The following is a 20020-nucleotide window of genomic DNA, read 5'->3' on the forward strand; positions in this document are numbered from 1 at the left end:
AAAAAGAAGGGATAGAGGGTGCAATGGAACTATAATGTGCAGGATCTAGAAACCACATTAAGAAAAAAGAAACAGGTAATATTAATTTTACATTACTAATATAAGATTAGTAATATATTTTATTTAATCAAATATTCCAAAATTATTATATCACCATGTAATTAATATTTTAAAAGTTATGAATGGGGTATCTCACATTCTGATTTAAGTCTTTGAAACCAGTATTTTATACTTGCAGAACACCTCAGCTGGGATGAGCCACATGCCAAATGCTCAAAACCACATAAGGCCAGTGGCTACTATAATGGACAACACATATATCAGTATCTATATTTATGAGGAGGAAAAGTATATTTAACAGGAGTAAGATAGCCCCTCCCCTCAAAGAATTTACAATCTAACCAGCAGATATAATGACTATTATATAAGCGAAGTATACATGACACAGAGACATACCAACCCAACCTTAGAATCACCCAGGAAGTAAAAAAGTACTCAAACAATGCTACTCATAGATGCATACGGGTGAGCACCTTTGTGTAGGATCCCTCTTGCAAATGATAGGAAGTCTGACTAAAACTGGTTTAAGTGAAAAACTTAGGATAGGTGTGACTGGACTCAGGGCTTTTTCACCGAGCTCTGCTTCCTCTGGATTGGGCTCATACTCAGGCTATACGTGGCAGCCAGTTCCCAGCAGTTTTAGGGTCACACAGTCATAGGCCTTAGCCAGCATCCACATTATACCAACAAGAGCCCCAGAATTACAACTTGCTATCTCTCATGGTTTGATTTTGGTCAGGTATGCATCGTTAACCAATCGCTGTAACCAGGGACACAAGATGCCTTAATGGGCCAGACCTGGGTTAGTTGAGTCGACTGCCCCAGAAGCACACAGACTGAAGTAGAGAAAAAGTAGATCCCCAGAAAGGGAAATGAGAAGCTGGAAGTAAGCCAAGAATGGATGTTATATGCCTCCCCTGCCCCAAAAGTCTACTACTTTAACTTCTCCTGCCCAAACACCACTCTAAACATTAAACCATTTTCACATTGGTCATTTTATAGCAGCTGATGGATCCAATATCTTTAGTAAGGAATCCACAGATGTCCCTGGTCCTAAAAGTTCATTCAGAGTCAATCATACTTGTGGATTATTTTCATCTCAGCATATCACCTTACTGCTTTACCTCTTCCTCAAATAAACTGGAAGAGTCGTAGAGTTCATTTCCAAGCATTTAACTATTCTCTCCTAGTTCTGTTTATCCACTGTTACTATATGCCAGACATCGCATTTACTGTTTTACTTAATGTCAAAGGTTAAGCATTATTTCATTTAACCTTTGCATGAAACCCTATGAACTAGTTAAAAATCGCAATTTTATAGATGAGGAAAATGAGGCTCACAGGGTTTTAAAACAAGTAGGCTATTAGTAACCAAGATGGGAGTCAAACGCTGGGCTACCTACTCTCAAAATCCACGTTTCATGGTACCCGAAATTGGGAAATTTCTAACATTCTCTCCCCTTCCCCATCAATAAAGAAAAACAATAACAACAACAAAACACATTATAAGCAACATGCAACACAATCCCAGACAAACCAAACGATTTTTAATAATATTTCTGAAGGCATTACCATTCAGTCCTACTCTTTGTTTAAGAAAAACAAGTGAAGGACTCCTGGCCAAGATGGAGAAATAGGTGGACACACTGTGCCTCCTCCCACAACCAAAATAAGGACAACAACAATGTAGAAATAAAATAACAAGCAAACTGACAGAAAATTGAACTGTATGGAAGTCCGACAACCAAGGAGTTAAAGAAGACACATTCATTCAGACCGGTAGGAAAGGCAGACTCAGGCAGCTGGGCAGAGAGGACTTGTAACAAGGCAGTGGCTGGCGGACCTGGCAGCCCCACATTCCAGCACAGATAAACCAGGAGAAACAACTGGGGAGCAGGATGGACTGCACAATGCAGGGTACCAGTTCTGGGAAATAAAGCCTCAAACCTCTGACTGAAAACACTTGTGGGGGTTGAGGCGGCAGCAGAAGAAACTCCCGGCCTCACAGGAGAGTTCACTGGAGAGACCCACAGGGTCCTAGAACATACACAAGCCCACCCACCTGGGAATCAGCACCAAAAGGACCCCATTTGATTGTGGGTAGTGGAGAAAGTGAATGAAAACCAGCAGAGAAAGAAGCAAGCGCCATTGTTCCCTCTCAGACCCCTCCCCCACATCCAGTGAGACTGCCAGCCTTGTGGGTTGCCCCACCCTAGTGAACGCGTAAAGCTCCTCCCCTCACTACTTAACAGGTGCATAAAGACAAAAAAAAAGGTCCAAATTAAAGAACATATAGAACATATCAAAGCTCCAGAAAAAATACAACTAAGCGACAAAAAGATAGCCAACCTATCAGGTGCACAGTTCAGAACACTGGTAATCAGGATGCTCACAGAATTGGTTGAATTTGGTCACAAATTAGATGAAAAAATGAAGGATACACTAAATGAAAGACAGGAAAATGTACAGGAAATCAATAGCGATGGGAAAGAAACTGGGACTCAATTCAACAGTGTGGACAAAAACGAAGAAAGAAACATTCAACCAGAAAAGAATGAAGCAACAAGGATTCAAAAAAATGAGGAGAGGCTTAGGAACCTCCAGGAAATCTTTAAACATTCCAACATCCAAATTATAGGGGTACCAGAAGGAGAAGAAGAGCAACAAGTGGAAAAGTTATTTGAACAAATAATAAAGGAGAACTTCCCCAATCTGGCAAAGGAAATAGACTTCCAGGAAGTCCAGGAAACTCAGAGTCCCAAAGAACTTGGACCCAAGGAGGAACGCACCAAGGCACATCATAATTACATTAGCTAAAATTAAAATGAAGGAGAGAATCCTAGGAGCAGCAAGAGATAAAGAGACAGTGACCTACAAAGGAGTTCTCATCAAACTGTTTCAGCTGATTGCTCAAAAGAGACTTGCAGGCAAGAAGGGGCTGGAAAGAAGTATTCCAAGTCATGAAAGGCAAGGACCTATACATCCAAGATTGTTCTATCCAGCAAAGCTTTCATTTAGAATGGAACGGCAGATAATGTGCTTTTCAGACAAAGCCAAGTTAAAGGAGTTCATCATCACCAAGCCCTTATTTTATGAAATGTTTAAAGGATTTATCTAAGAAAAAGAAGATAAAAATATGTACAGTAAAATCACAGGAAACTCACAATTATTAATAACCACACCTAAAACAAAAACAAACTAAGCAAACAACAAGAACAGGAACAGAACCACAGAAATGGAGATCACATGGAGGGTTATCAACAGGGGAGTGGGAGGGGGAGAGAGGGGGCAAAGGTACAGAAAATAAGTAGCATAGATGGTAGGGAGAAAATAGACAGGGGGAGGGTAAGGATAGTATAGGAAAAGTAGAATCCAAAGAACTGATATGTATGACACATGAACATGAATTAAAGGAGGGGAATGTTTGGGAGGGGGTGTGCAGGGTGGAGAGGAATAAAGGGGGGGAAATAAGACAACTGTAATAGCATAATCAATAAAATATATTTTTAAAATAAACAAGCATCTGCATGGCTATAGAAAACAGCATTAAAATGAAAAGAGAGCCAACTGTATGGGAAAACATATTTGCCAATGACACCTGGGACAATGACTGGATCTCCAAAATATATAAAAAACTCACATGAGTCCACTCCAGGAAGACAAGCAACCCAATTAAAAAATGAGCAAAAGATCTGAACAGACACTTCTCCAAGGAGGACATACAGAGGGCCCAGAGACACATGAAAAGATGCTCAGGATCACTAAACATCAGAGAGATGCAAATTAAAACCACAATGAGATATCACTTCACACCAGTCAGAATGGCCAACATAAACAAATCAACAAACAAATGTTGGAGAGGATGCAGAGAAAAGGGAACCCTAGTGCACTGTTGGTGGGAATGCAGGCTGGTGCAGCCACTGTGGAAAACAATACGGAATTTCCTCAAAAACAAAAAATGGAGCTGCCTTTTGACCCAGCAATTCCACTGCTGGGATTATACCCTAAGAGCCCTGAAACACCAATTCAAAAGAACCTATGCACCCCAATGTTCATAGCAGCACAATTACAAAAGCCAAGTGCTGGGAGCAACCTAAGTGCCCATCAACAAATGAGTGGATCAAAAAACTATGGTACATTTACACAATGGAATTCTACGCAGCAGAAAGAAGGAGCTTATACCCTTTGCAACAGCATGGATGGCAATGGAGAGCATTATAATAAATGAAATAAGCCAGGCAGTGAGGGACAAATACTATATGATCTCACCTTTAACTGGAACATAATTAACAAAGATAAAAGCAAACAAAATATAACCAGAGACATTGAAATTAAGGACAATCTAACAATAGCCAGAGGGGAGGGGGAGGGGACAGTGGGGAGAAGGGTTTTCAGGAACTAGTATAAAGGACACAAGGACAAAACCAAGGGGGAGGGTGGAAGCAGGGGAGGGAGATGGGTTTGGAAGGGATGGGGGGAGGGGGAGGGAGAAAATAAAGACAACTGTAATTGAACAACAATAAATTTAAAAAAGAAATAAAAAGGAAGAAAGAAAAAAAGATTCTCTTTGTCTTTAATTTTGGGTAATTTAATGATGATGTGCCTTGGTGTGTCCCTCTTTGAGTTCAACTTCTTTTAGACTCTCGAGGCTTCCCGGACTTCCTGGAAGTCTATTTCCTTCCCCAGATTGGGGAAGTTTTCCTTCATTATTTATTAAAATAAGTTTTCAATTTCTTGCTGTTGTTCTTCTCCTTCTGGCACCCCTATAATGTGGATATTGAAATATTTCAGGTTGTCCCAGAGGTTCCAAAGCTTCTCTTTATTCTTTGGAATTCTTGTTTCTTTATTCTGTTCCAGTTGTTTATTTTTTCCTTTTGTTGCAAATTGTTGCTCTGAGTCCTGGTTTCCATCCTGTCATTGTTGGTTCCCTGAATATTTTGCTTTATTTCATTTTGGATATCTTTCATTTGTTTTTTCATTTTTTTGACCAAGCTCAATCAGATCTGTGACCATTTTGATTATCAGGGCTTTAAACTGTCCATCAGATAGGTTGGCTATCTCCGCATCTCTTAGCTCTCTTTCTGAAGTTTTGCTCTGTTCTTTCATTTTGGCCCTATTTCTTTGTTTGGGTCACCTGTTAAGTTGTAAAAGGGTGGGGCCTTCAGTATTCACCAGGGCAGGGCAACCCTCCATGCTGTGCTACAGCACTGCTTGTGAGGGAGGGGCCAGAGAGGGAACAATGCAGCTCACCTGCTGGTCTCTAGCCCACATTCCAATAAACTCTCATGTGAGGCTGGGAGTTTCTCCCACTGCAGCAACTGCTGTAGTCCACAGCCAGCTCCTAGTATGTTTTCCCTTAAGTCAGCACCGCCCACGCAGCCCACAGCCTTGCCACAACCAGCCCCGCACACATGGTCTTCCACCTAGCTGCCATTTCTCAGCCAGTCCTGCCTGAACAGACCACTGCCTTACCACGGGTTCTCTCCATCTGTGGCCTTACCGGTCTGGTTGTTCTGCTTGACTGTTTAATTCCGTGGTTGTCAGGGTTCCATGCAGTTTGATTTTCTGGCACTTCTGGTTTATTGATTTTAGATTGGTTGTTATCCTCTTTTTGGTTGTGTGAAGAAGCAAAGGGTTTCTACCTGTGCCTCCATCTTGGCTGGAAGTGTCATTAACATTTTATATACTTGCTTTATCATATATTTACCCATCTTTCCCTCCATTTTGTCTTTTCATACACTTCAAAGTATACTGCACAGGTCAGTACACTTCTTTTTAAATATTATAGTATGCATATCATTAACTGAATTCAATGTTTATTTACATTTCTCTTTGATGTAAAATCCAAATACAAAAAACTTAACAAATTTTACGTGTATATGTGTTGAGTTTCTGACAAATGCATACACACCCATTTAACACAAATCTCTATTAAAATACAGAACATAATCATCACTCCAGAAAGTTCCCTCCTATCCCCTCTAACCACTATTCTGATTTTTTTCCATCATAGATTAGTTTCGCCTATTCTCGAATATCATACAAATGGAAGCAAAGAGTATGTTACTCTTGGATAAGGCTTCTTTTATTTAGTATGTTTTGAGATTCACCCATGCTATGGTATATACTAGCAGTTTGTTTCAACTGCACTGCAGTATCTCACTGTATCATGCTACTTACTGATGGACAACTGGGCTGTTTTCAGCTTTTGGGGATTATGAATAAAAGTTTATATAGATATTCTTGTACAAGCCTTTCAATAAACATGTTTTCATTTCTCTTAAGTAAATACCTAAAAGTGGAAAGGTTGGGCCACAGATCAGGTATATGCTTAATTGGTTTGGTAAAAAACTACCAGACCTTTCCCAAAGCAGTTGTATCACTTTATGTTCCCACAAAGAATATGTGAGTTCTGGGTGCTCTACATTCTTGCAAACATTTAATGTTGTCAGCCTTTTAAATTTTAGCCAATATGTTATACGTAATCAATGAACATTTTAATTATTTGTGAATTACAACTATTTATAAGAAGATTATTATAGCACAAGAATAACTGAGCTATAGAAAATATAGGGCCTTAAGAAAAAATACATTATAAGTAAATTTTACATATAATTTTTAAATAAATTTTTTCTACTTTCTAGAAGTCACATGATTGATACTATACTTTCATTTAATGTCTTATGAAATAATTATGCTGTCAAATTATTAGCATAGTTACTTGGAAAATTGGTGTCAAAGTACTAACTTCTTTCTAGTCATTTCTTACTACTTGATAACATCAATAATTTATGGCTTACTTAACCATATATAATTTAAGATCAATAATATGAACTGAAAGATATTTGTTTAACAGAATATTATCAAATCTCCCTTTAAAATATAATTTCTGTTTTCTACACTAAAAGAGTTTCATCGCCTTTCCCTACATTAACTACAATGCTACCCTTACATTTTGGAATTGTAGTTAAGGTCTTTCAGTTAAGTTCTGGGGGAACAAGAACAGCCAATGATGCCACCACTTAAAATTAAAAAACAAAAACAAAAAACAAAAAACCACACATCTTCGTACAATTGCAACATTTGAATTAGCTTGTAAAAGCAGCATAACCATCCTAGAAATCACTGCTTGAATATATTATGACCATTTCCAATAGGGTATGCCTATTACAGTTGACAGTCAATATGTTTTTTACATTCTTAAAACTTTTATTGTATTTTTCCCATTGCCATCAATATTATTTTACATTAGTTTCAGGCACACAGCATAGTGTTTAGACATGTACATAATTTCTGAAGTGATCCCCCAGATAAATCTAGCACCCACCTGGCACGACACACAGTTATTACAATATTATTGCCTATATTCCCTAAGTGCTACTTTAAATCTTCATGACTATTTTTTAACTACCAGTTGTACTTCTTATACTCTTCACATTTTTTTTTTACCCAGCTCCTATGCCCTCCCATCTGCAACCATTAGTTTGTCCTCTATCTATCTATCTGTCTGTTTCTGGTTGCTTTGGTTTTTTTTTTTGTTGTTGTTCATTTATATTGTTGTTTAGATTCCATATAAAAGGAAAATCATATGGTACTTGTCTTTCTGTCTGACTTATTTTACTTAGCATAATACCCTCCAGGTCCATCCATGTTGTTGTAAATGATAAGATTTCATTCTTTCTAAGGCCCAGTAACATTCCATTATGTATATGTACTTTTTCTTTATCCAGTTGTCTATTGGTGAGAACTTAGGTTGCTTCCATATCTTGTCTACTGTAAATAATGCTATAATGAACAGGGATGCACATATCTTTTCCAATTAGTATTTTAGATTTCTTCAGATAAATACCCAGGTAGTTCTATTTTTAATTTTTTGAGGCACCTCCATAATATTTTCCATAGTAGCTGCATCAATCTGCAATCCTACCAACAGTGCACAAGGCTTCCCTTTTCTCCACATTCTTGCCAAAACTTGGTGTGAATTTATGCAGGATACCCATTCTGACAGGTGTGAGATGACAGCTCATTGTGGCTTTAATTTGTATCACTCTGAAGATTAGTGACACTGAGCATCTTTTCATACACCCATTGCCCATCTGTATATTAGGTCCTCTGGCATAATTTGTTTTGGTGTTGCCTTAAATGCATTGTTGCCAAAATTTGAATATTAACCCCTTACTGGATGTGTGATTGGTGACTATCTTCCCCCAAGTGATTGGTTGTCTTTTCATTTTGTTGATGATTTCCTTTGCTGTGCAAAAACTTTTCAATTTGATGTAGCCCTATTTATCTTTTATTCCCCTCACCCAAGGAGATAAATGAACAAAAATATTACTAAGAGTAATGTCAAAGAGTTTACTGCCTATGTTTTCTTCTAGGAGTTTCATACTTTCAAGCCTTACACATAAGTCTTTAATCCATTTTGAGTTTATACTTACACTGTATATGTGCAAGGAAAGTGGTCTAGTTTCATTTCTTGCATTATCTGTCCAGTTTTCCCAACACCATTTTTTGGATAGACATCTTTACCCTTTGTACAGGGTGGGCAAAAGTAGGCTTATAGTTGTTTGGGAAAAGACTTGCAGGTTACAATTATTCCAATAGCTTTAATAACTCAAAAGAATGGCACAGTGTACTTAGGTACAATCTCGTAAGTACTCAAATTGCTTGCCTTCACTACTGACACATTCTTGTAATCTACTTGCTATAGTTAAGAACACTTTGATAGAGTTCTTACCTACTTTACCCAACAGGGTATGTTCTGGCCTCCTAGGTCATAAATTAGTTGACCATATAAGTGTAGGTTTATTTCTGGGCGCTCTATTTTGTTCCATTGATCTGCATGTGTTTTCATGACATTTTAAATACTATACACTCAAAGAATAGTTTGATATCAGGTAATGTGATACCTCCAATTTTGTTCTTCTTGCTAAAGATTGACTGCTTTGGCTATTCTGGGTCTTTTATGGTTCCATAAAAATTTTAGGATTATTTGTTCTAGTTTTGTGAAAAATGCCATCAGTATTTTATAGGGATTGCATTGAGTCTATAGATTACTTTGGGTAGTACAAACATTAAACAATTTTCATTCTTATCCATAGACAGGGCATATGATTCCATTTATTTGTATCTTAATTTCTTTAATATCTTATAATTTTCCAAGCATAGGTCTTGTATCAACTTGATTAAATTTATTTCTGGATATTTTTTGATCAATTGTTTATGGGATTATTTTCTTAATTTCTCTTTCTGCTAGTACATTAGTAGTATGTAAAAATGCAACCAATTTGTATATATTAGTTTTATGTTCTGCTATTTTACTGATTCATTTATCAGTCCTAGTACTTTTTAGAGGAAACTTTAGGATTCTCTCTATGTAGTATCATGTCATTGGCAAATTAGTTTTACTTCTTCCTTCTCAATTTGAATGCTATTATCTTTTTCTTGTCTGATTGCTATGGCTAAAACTTCCAACACTATGCTGAATAAAAGTGGTGTAAACAGATATCCTTGTCTTGTTTCTTAATGAAAATTCTTTTAGCTTTTCCTTATTGAGTATGAGGTTAGCTGTGGGTTTGTCATAAGTGGCCTTTAGAGTCAAACCTTGGTTCTTGAACGTCTTCCAACTTGAACAACTTGGTTCTCCACCAAAGTTTTCATGGAAAAATGTCTTGGTCGTTGATCAAAACTTAGGTTCCTGACCTGACAACCCTCAATCAAACATCTCTCAGGTGACAAAGGAGAGTACCACTAAACCTCCTGTTAACATCTCAAGAAATTGTGCTATAAATATTTTTGTGTTTTTCTGCTTTTGTTGCTGCTTATTATTAAATATGTACAGTAAGTTACTATGGATCCTACGAAAGTTAGTGATAGCAGCAAAGTGAAAAGGAAAGTTGTGAGACCAATGATAGAGCTTTAAAAAGAAACAATTACAAAGCATGACACAGGTGTTTGCCTGTCTGATCTGGCTACCAAGTATGAAAAGGCAAAATTAATGATTGGCACCATTTTAAAACATAAAGAGGCCATCAAGAATGCTGATGTTGTTAAGGATGTGAAAGTGCTCACGAAACAACAGTCACAAGCAATTGAAAGACAGAATAATTGTTGTTGTTCTGAATAAACAAAATGCAGTTAGTTGGTGATAGCACTTTTGAAGCAATGATATGTGAAAAAGTGAAGATGCTTCATGCTGACCTCCTAAAAGACACCCCTGGAATGAGTGCTGAAAGTGATTCATTTAAGGCTAGTAGGGGGTGGTTTGATAAATATAAGAAAAGTGGCACTCACAGTATAGTGAAGCATGGGGAGGCTGCCAGTTCTAACAAAGTAGCTGCTAATAATTTTGTGACAAAATTTCAAGAATACATGAAGGCCGAGGGATCTGTTCCTCAGGAAGTGTTCAATTAAAATGAGATAGGTCTCTTCTGGAAGAAAATGCCAAAGAGGACCTACATCACACAGGAGGAGAAATCACTGCCAGGACACAAGCCAGTGAAGGATAGACTGATGTTATCGTTGTGTGGGAATGTGAGTGGGGGCTTTAAATTGAAACTTCTACTCATCTACCATTCTGAAAATCCACGAGTTTCCAAGAAAAATAAAGTCATGAAAAACAAGATGAATGTGATGTGGAGGGCTAATAGCAAAGCTTGGGTAACCAATTTTTTTTTATTCAGTGGATTCATGAAGTGTTTGCCCCAAGTGTGAAGAAATACCTCCAGGAAAAACAACTGCCACTCAGGACACTTCTTGTAATGTACAACGCTACTGCTCACCCTCCAGGCTTGGAGGCCAAGTTGGTGGACTAGTACAGCTTCATCACTGTTAGGTTCTGCCATCTAACACAACTCCTCTTGGCCAGCCCATGGACCAATAGGCCATTTCTAATTTTAAGAAACTCTACACAAAGGCACTGTTTCAGGTGTTTTAAGGTGACCCCTGAAACTAATTTAACCCTTAGGGAGCTCTGGAAGGAACATTTTAATATCCTCACTTACTTGAGGCTCATAGACATAGCATGGGGGGAAGTACCTTCCAGGACCATGCAATCAGCGTGGAAGAAATTGTGGCCTGAGTCTGCTGCTGAAAGAGACTTTGAGGATGAGCCTATGTCTATGGTGGAGGATACTGTCTCTGGGCAAGTCCATGGGCTTGGAGGTGGACGATGATGATGTGGAGAGGTTGGTGGAGGAACTCCCAGACCTTCAGAGGGAACAGCAACAGATGGCAGCTGAGGAGCTTTCTTCAGAGGAGGGAAGGGAGGATGTTCCTATTTCACTAATCAAGAAAAAGCTTAAGAAATGGGGGGAAATGCTAAGTTTTATTGAAAAATATCACCCTGACAACTAAATAGCAAACTGTGTAATAAGCTTGTTCATTGACAATGCAGTACTTCATTTGAGGCAACAGTTAAAACCCAGGCAAAAACAAACATCATTGGATAGGCTTTAAGTGAGACAGAGGCTTAGTGAGCCTGAAGCAAGTTCTAATGGAACAGAGACAAAAGAAAGAACCCAGAACAGCTACCTGATGTTTTTTTATGGAAGGGGAGATCCCTTCCAAACTACAATATCCCTCCATCTCTCTTTTCCATATTCACTTATCAACAGCTCTCAACATTAAAGGTAAGTTCTGGTGTGTATATAAATTTTCCCATTTTTACCATACATTTCCTTTTTGTTAAATTTTCATTTACATTTTATCTCCTTTTTGTTTTAGAAGTGTTTATTTATAGGTTAAACAGTACATTAGACGTGCACTGTATGTAAGAAAGGTTAAAAAGGAATCATTTGGGGATCTGGAATAGATTAATTAAACTTACATTATTTCTAATGGGAATAATAATTCAGATTTTGAACAAATCATTTCTGGAACAGCCTTCTAGAATGAATTAAGTTAAAAAACCAAGGTTTCACTGTACTGTTGAGGTACGTTCCCTCTATTATACTTTGCTGAGAGTCTTTATCATAAATGGGTGTTGGATTTTTTCCAAATGCTTTTTCTGCATCTATTTATATGATAACATGATTTTCATCTTATTTTGTTTATGTGGTACATCACTTTAACTAGTTTGTAGATATTGAACCAACTTTGCATCACAAGAATAAATCTCACTTGATCATGGTGTATGATCTTTTTAATTTATTGCTGAATTTGGTTTGCTAATATTTCATTGAGGATATTTGCATCTATGTTCATTAGGGATACTGGCCCATAATTTTATTTTTCTGTAATGTCTTTGTCTGATTTCAGAATCAGGATACTCTTCCACAGGAAGCTTACATGCTGCCGCCACCATGTCTCAAGTGATTCCTGAGAAGTCGGAGCACATTTTGTGAGTACTCAACAGCAATGTCAACAGCCAGTGGAAAACAGCATTTACCATTCCTGCAATTAAAGGTATGGGGCAAAGATATGCTCAAGTGGTGTTGAAAAAGGCAGACACCAATGTCACCAAGAGGACAGGAGAGCTCACAGAGGATGAAGTGGAACATGTGATCACCATTATGAAAAATCCATGACAATACAAAATTCCAAACTGGTTCTTGAACAGACAGAAGGATATAAAGGATAAAAATACAGCCTGGTCCTGGCCAAAGGTTTGGATAACAAGCTTCATGAAGACCTGGAGCAGCTGAAGAAAATGTGGATCCACAGAAGACTGTGCCACTTCTGAGGTCTTCAAGTTCAAGGTCAGCACACCAAGACCACCGGCCACTAAGGCTGCACCAGAGTTGTGTCCAAGAGAAAATAAACCCGTAGGCTTTTTATGTTAATAAACAGTTTATGTATCTAAAAAAAAAAAGATTAGGGTAATAGTGTCCTCATAAAATGACTTTGGGAACTTCCCTCCTCATGAATTTTTACATAGTTTGAGATACACAGGTATTAATTCTTCATAGAATGTTTGGTAAAATTCATCTGTAAAGCCATCTGGTCCAGAACTTCTGTTTGCTGGGAGTTTTTGATTACTGATACAATATCATTAGTAATTATTGTTCTATTCAGATTTTCTGTTTCTTCTTGATTCAGTCTTAGAAGATTGTACAATATGTTTCTAAGAATTTATCCATTTCTTCCAGAGTGTTCAATTTGTTGGCAAACAGTTGTTCATAGTATTTTTTTATGATCCTTTGTATTTGTGATGTCAGTAGTCATGTCTCCTCTTTCATTTCTGATCTCATTTGAGTCCTCTCTCTCTTTTTTTCTCAATGAGTCTGAATAAAGGTTAATTTTGTTTAATCTTTACAAAGACCAGTTCTTAGTTTCATTGATCTTCTGTATTTTTTTAGATTCTGTTTTGCTTATTCCCACTGATATTTATTATTTCCTTCCTTCTACTCACTTTCGGCTTTATTTGTTATTCTTTTGCTAGTTTGTTCAGGTATAAAGTTGGATTGTTTGAGATTTATTTTTGTTTCTTGAGGTAGGCCTGTAATGCTATGAATTTTGCTCTTCATAGAACTGTTTTCACTTGTGTCCCATAGATTTTGGGTCATGTTTTCATTTTTATTTCTCTCAAGGTATCTTTTGATTTCTTCCTTGATTTCACTGTTAATCCACTCATTATTTAGCAGCATGTTATTTAGCGGCTAAGTACCTATGTGTTTTTCAGTTTTCTTCTTGTAATTAATTTCTAGTTTCATACTGTTGTGCTTAGAGAAGATTCTGATATGACTTCAATTGTCTTAAATTTATGGACACTTGTTTTGTTGTCTATCCTCAAAAATGTTCCATATATACTTAAAATGAATGCATATTCTGCTGCTTTGGGAAGAAATGCTCTAAAAATATCAATTAAGTAAATCTGGTCCAATGTCATTTAAGGCTGCTGTTTCCTTGTTGATTTCTGTCTAAATGCTCTAACCATTGATGTCAATGGGGTGTTAAAGTCCCCAACAATTACCATATTACTGTCAATATATTTCTTTATATCCATCAATATTTGCTTTATGAATTTAGGTGCTCCTAGGTTGGGTACATAAATGTTTATAAGGGTTATATCCTCTTGTTGGGTTCATCCCTTTACCATCACATAGTACTGTCTCTTGTTATAGCCTTTGTTTTAAAGTCTATTTTGCCTGAGATAAGTATTGCTACACTACCTTTTTTTGTTTCACTTGCATGAAATATCTTTTTCCTTTACTTTCAGTCTGTGTCTTCGGATTTGGAATGGGTCTCTTGTAGACAGCATATGTATGGATCTTGTTTTCTTATCCATTCAATCACTCTGTCTTTTGATTGGAACATTTAACCCATTACATTTAAAGTGATTATTGATAGGTTATGTAGTTATTGTCATTATATTAAGTCATATTTATATATTTTCTTCTTAAAAAATTCTCTTTAACATTTTTTTGTAATACTGTTTTGGTGCTGATGAACTCCTTTGGCTTTTATTTGTCTGGGAAGCACTTTATCTCATCTTCAGTTTTAAATCCTTGCTGAGTAGAGTAATCTTGGTTGTTGGTCCTTGATTTTCATCACTTTGAGTACTTCATGTCAATCCCTTCTGGCCTGCAAAGTTTCTGTTGAGAAATCAGCTGACAGTCTTACAGGAACTCCCTTGTAGGTAACTAACTGCTTCTCTCTTGCTGCTTTTAAGATTCTCCCTTTGTCTTAATCTTTGGCATTTTCATTATGATGTGGCTTGATGTGGGCCTCTTTGGGTTTATCTTATTTGGAATTCTGTGCTTCCTGGGATGTATTTTCTTATACATTCCATGTGTCTAATTCCTTTACCAGGTTAGGGGAGTTTTCAGTCATTATTTCATTAAATAGATTTCAATCCCTTACCATCTCTCCTCTCCTTCTTCTACTCAAATGTTGACATGCTTGATGTTATCCCAGAGGCCCCTTAAACTACTTTCATTTTTTTAAATTCATTTTTCTACTACCTTGCCTTCCAAATCACTGATTCAATCCTTTGCTTTATTGATTCTACTGTTGATTCTTTCTAGTATATTCATTTCTGATTGGTTCTTTTTGATGGTTTCTATGTCCTTATGCTTACTATCTCTTTGCTGAAGTTCTTTCTCTACATTCTTTGAGCATCCTTATAACCAGTGTTTTAAACTCCGTATCTAGTAGATTGCTTGCCTCTATTTTGTTTAATTTTTTCTGGAGTTTCCTCCTGTTCCTTCATTTGTTACATGGTTCTTTGTCTCCTCATTTTGGCTGCTCCTCTGTGTGTGTTTGTTTGTATGTATTGTATTAGGTAGATCTGCTATGTCTCCCAGTCTTGGTAAGATGGCCTTATGTAGTAGACGTCCTGTTGGACCCAATGGTACAGTCTTTCTAGTCACCTGAACTGGGTGCTCCAGAAGTGTCCCTTGTATGGATTATGTATGCCTTCCTATTACAGTTGAGCCTTGATAGCTATTTTCTCATCATGGGTGGAGTTGACCCTCAGGCTAACTGGCTGTGAAGACTGGCCGCAACCATAGCATGAGGTAACCCCACAGAGTGGGATTCACCCCAGAGGGTCTCTGGTGCCTGCCAAGACCACTCTTTGGGTGTGCTGTTTGTGGAGATAATCAGGCTCTATTATAATCTGAGACTGGACACCAGTATGTTGGTTTTGGGGCCTCTTAGGAGGGAACCTGGTGCAGGCTGAGGTCATTTGCTGCCTGTACTTGGCCCAGCACCACCTGGTAAAAACTACAAAGTGATCCACTGTTGGTAGCTGCCTGTGCTGGGTCCAGAAGTGCATGGAAGAAGCCAAACGGCAACCAAAGGCTGGCCACTACCTGCACCCAACTTGGGGCCACTCAGCAAAAGGCACAGGGCACACTGAGACAAGCTGCACCTGCCCAGGAGTTGTAGACCTTGGTGAGCTTATAAGAAAGCCTGCAGTACAGTCCAAGGCTGTCTGTGAGGCACAGCCTCTGCAAAGAGGCAAGGGCAGTGTGTGAGTTGGACAGAGTGGTGTCTCAGGGAGTTACTTGGGTGGGATGAGTGGTGTTCAACAGGTTAATACAGATTCAGATATGGCACCTACCACCCCTATAGGCTTTCTTGAGGAAAGGCTCAACATAGGGACAATGGTGGCCTTCACCCTGAAGCCACACAATTCAGTTTCTCTCTGTATGTCTCTGGTGTCTTTTAAGCTGCTTTCCTTTTGCTGGATCCCAAGGTGAATTCCTGTGAGTTAGTCTGTGAATGGGCCCTTTAATAGGAAACCTGGGATTCCAGTAGTCCTGTCTCAATGGGACAGAATCCCCACAGATTTTCACATTCAGCTGTCAGCACTGGAGCCCCGTGATAGGGAGCCTGGTGTGGAGCTGCAAACCCTTGCTCCTCAGAGGAGAACCTCTGTAGCCAAGATATCCCTCCTGATTCCCAACTGCTACTCATCAGTATGGGACCAGCCTATTTCACATCTCCACCCTTCTACCAGTCTCAAAGTGGCCTCTGCTTTACATCCTTAGGTATAGGAATTCTGGTTAGCTAGTCTTCAGGTGGTTCTCCAGACTGAGTGCTCTATAATTCAGTTGTATTTTTGATGTAGTTATGGGAGAAGGCAAGCACAGCACTTACCTACTCCACCATGTTGACAGGAACCCCAAGAAACAATTTACTCTTAAACCCCTTTACCCTTTTAAACATTGCACCACTTAAGCTCTAAGACCACTAGCCAAAATTAAACAAGAAAGAAGTTGAAGCATTGTATTAAAAATACAACTATTCTTCAGGTTTAACAGGGAGACAGATAGTAGACGGTCATATGATAGGCAGACAGGAAGAAAGACAGATACGGAAAGCAATCAGCTTTCCCCTTTAGACTTTATGATTTAAAACCACAATTTCTATAGGAAACAGTAAGGTGGTACCTCATAAAAATAAGAATAGAGTTATCATGTGACCTAGTAACCCCTGTTCTTGGCATCTACCTAAAAAAATCAAAAACATTTATTCAAAGATATATGCACCCCTATGTCATTGTAGCACTATGTACAGAGGCTAAGACATAGAAACAATCAAAGTATGCCTCGACAGAGGACTGGATAAAGAAGATGTGGTACATATATACAATGGAATAGTACTCAGACATAAAAAATTATGAAATACTGCCATTTGTGACAACACAGATGGATCTTGAGAATATTATACTATGCACAATAAGTTAATTAGGAAAAGGTAGGAACCATATGAATTCACTCATATGTGGGATATAAGACTGAAACTCATAGACATAGACAGACAGCATGGTGGTTAGCAGAGGGAAGAGGGTAAGGGGGTGGAAAAGGGTAAAGGGGGCCAAATATATAATGACAGAACATGATTTGACTGTGGCTGGTGGGCACACAATGCAATATACAGATCATATATCATAGAAATGAACACCTGAAACCTATATGACCCCATGAACCAATGTCACCCCAAAAAATTTAATTTAAAAAGGGAATGTCTTAGGGCAGAAAGAGAAAAAAAGAGCAAAAAAAAATCATGGATAGTTATGATAAATGTAGCAGTCTTAAATGAGTCTCTAAAAACAAACATGATTCATACACAGCAATGTCCCTACAGAAATGTATGCCCTAAATTAATCCTGAAAGGTGTAAGGAGACCAGGCTAAATGAAAAATCAGAATAAAATTAATAAAACCATCAGTTCTATAAAATCATTCAACTGCGTTATCACAAAATAATCCCACTGACTTTTTGTTTGTTTGTTTTGAAAACCCATCTTACTGTGAGTCCTAGAAAAGAACTGCCTTTACTTGAGGAACCTGCCTCTTTGTTGGTCAACTCTACAGTTTAAACTAAAATGACCTTTAAAGTCCTTTTCAGGAAGAAGGAAAACAATTAAGACACTATCAGAACTTTATCTTTTCAGAGAAACCACTCTAAAGAGTAATGACTTTTAGATCAAATAGGTCTGACTTTTTATCATAGGTGGCTACTGTACCTTGTCCAAATTGTTTATTCCTGAAATGTAAAATACTGACCTTGTAGAATTACTGTGACAATATACGGCTGAATGAAACCTACAGCTACTACCAGAGTGAAGCCACAGAGAAATCACTCAAATGGCAGTTACTACAGTGATTAATATTAGTAGTTCTGTAATTCTGCCATCTACATTTCACAACCAAAAGGAAGGCAGTGTATAACAGTGAAAATATGAAATCCTTCTAAGGTGATACTCATAAATTACTGAAAACAATTTACCTTTTTTCCCTCTCCACATCTAACATCATATTCTCAATGGATTCAAGGAAAAAAACTGCCTTTCCCCTGCTCCCTTTTGGAATAAAAGGTATGTGCTCAAAATTTCTCAAAATGAAAGGTATTCTAAAAGTGCCCAGTGCAAACAATACTGAACGGGTACAATCTGCAGAATTTATGAATACTGTAAAATGTACCAAGACACTTTCAGTTAGCAAGCAGACTTGTTAATCAAGTAATTTTTAATTCAGCATAATTTGTAACATAATATTTCCTAATAACCAAGCCTTTTAGCAAAATTTAAAATTTCCAAACAGATATTTTCCCATGGCTGTACTATATTTGCTAGATCCAAGAAACCTAGTAAATGTTCCATTTTCTCTTATCATAAAAATGACTAAATTAATTTTTGTCATGTTTAACATTCCCTTTGGAAAGAAGACACATTAGGGTCATGATTCATAGGGTTGTTTTTTTTTTTTTTTATTCATTTTTTTATTTTTAGAGAGGGAAGGGAGGGAGAAAGAGAGAGAGACATCAATGTGTGGTTGCTGGGGGTCATGACCTGCAACCCAGGCATGTACCCTGAATGGGAATTGAACCTGCGACACTTTGGTTCACAGCCCGCGCTCAATCCACTGAGCTATGCCAGCCAGGGCTTGATTTATAGGTTTAAAAAAAGTTCAAATAATATAATCATGGTCTTCAGAGAAAACCTCCACAAAGTATGTTCATGAGTTCTTTAAGGGATAAATATTTTTTAAGGTAATGTAGTTCAGTGAGATCAGCAAACAAATGAAAGGTGACTAAGTCAAATTTCAAAAAGACTAACAAATTAAATAAATTTTAAGCTAATTTAAGTCAAGGTACAGAACAGTATGTGTTTCAAAATATCTGTCGAAATGAATACATATGAGCTCATATGCACAAAATATGCCCAGAAGGAAATATAAAAACTCCTAAGAGCAGTTGACTCTGGAGGCATTGAATGGCTAAGGGTAAAGGAGTGGGAGTGAGACTTATTTTTCATTAGGTATCTATCCATTTGTACAGACTGACTTGTGTGTGTATGAGATTATACCATGGCGGGATCATGGACAAAAGGAAATAAAGTAAGAAGTAGAAAGCAGCCAAGCTTAGTTCCTATATAAGTAATTAGAAGCAAAGCAAATAAACAAGAAGTCCACATCAAAAACAAAAACAATTTTATGAAGCACTAAAAATCACGTAGTATGCCCAAAACAATACTTTTCTTCATTGCTTCATCTTTGTTTCAAAACTAAATAAATCACAAGTCTAAATATTTTATTTATCTACAAAGTGACTTCATACCATAAAAAATGGGAGAAATGCTGCACAATTAGTATCTTTTTGCAAGAAATACACAGTTTATACCTATTCTATTCAAATGCATTGGAATGTCCAATGTTGTAACACATTTCCAAGAATCAATTTAACATACAGCTTTAATAACATCAGGACAGAAAAAAATTTGTGTTTTCTTGTATTTGTTTACACTACTCCTGTGTAAGGGCAATCTGCTATCACGTTTTTTGTTTCTAAAAGTGTACCACAACATCAGCTGATGAGTCATGGGTCACGGGTCACACTCCAAATTCTTATCTACTGAAGAAAGCAGGGCACAAGTCTTATACATCAGTTGTAAAGCCTGGTGAATCAGCTAAGCTACAAATCAGGATTCTTTTTTTTAAAGTATATTTTATTGATTATGCTATGACAGTTTTCCAAAATTTTTCCTCTCCTTTATTCTCCCTTTACCCTCA

At 37.5% G+C, this 20020-nt stretch overlaps 1 protein-coding gene and 1 pseudogene across 2 annotated transcripts in view; one reads left to right on the plus strand and one right to left on the minus strand.

Annotated features, from left to right (window-relative positions):
* Positions 1–20020, minus strand: part of LNX2 (ligand of numb-protein X 2) — a 90312-nt gene that overhangs the window by 57384 nt on the left and 12908 nt on the right. The gene's annotated exons all lie outside the window — the stretch shown is intronic.
* On the plus strand, positions 12363–12820 carry LOC123822659 (annotated as a pseudogene).

Source organism: Phyllostomus hastatus, unplaced genomic scaffold, assembly GCF_019186645.2.
Source record: "Phyllostomus hastatus isolate PE091 unplaced genomic scaffold, TTU_PhHast_1.1 phas_contig_41, whole genome shotgun sequence".
Taxonomy (NCBI): domain Eukaryota; kingdom Metazoa; phylum Chordata; class Mammalia; order Chiroptera; family Phyllostomidae; genus Phyllostomus; species Phyllostomus hastatus.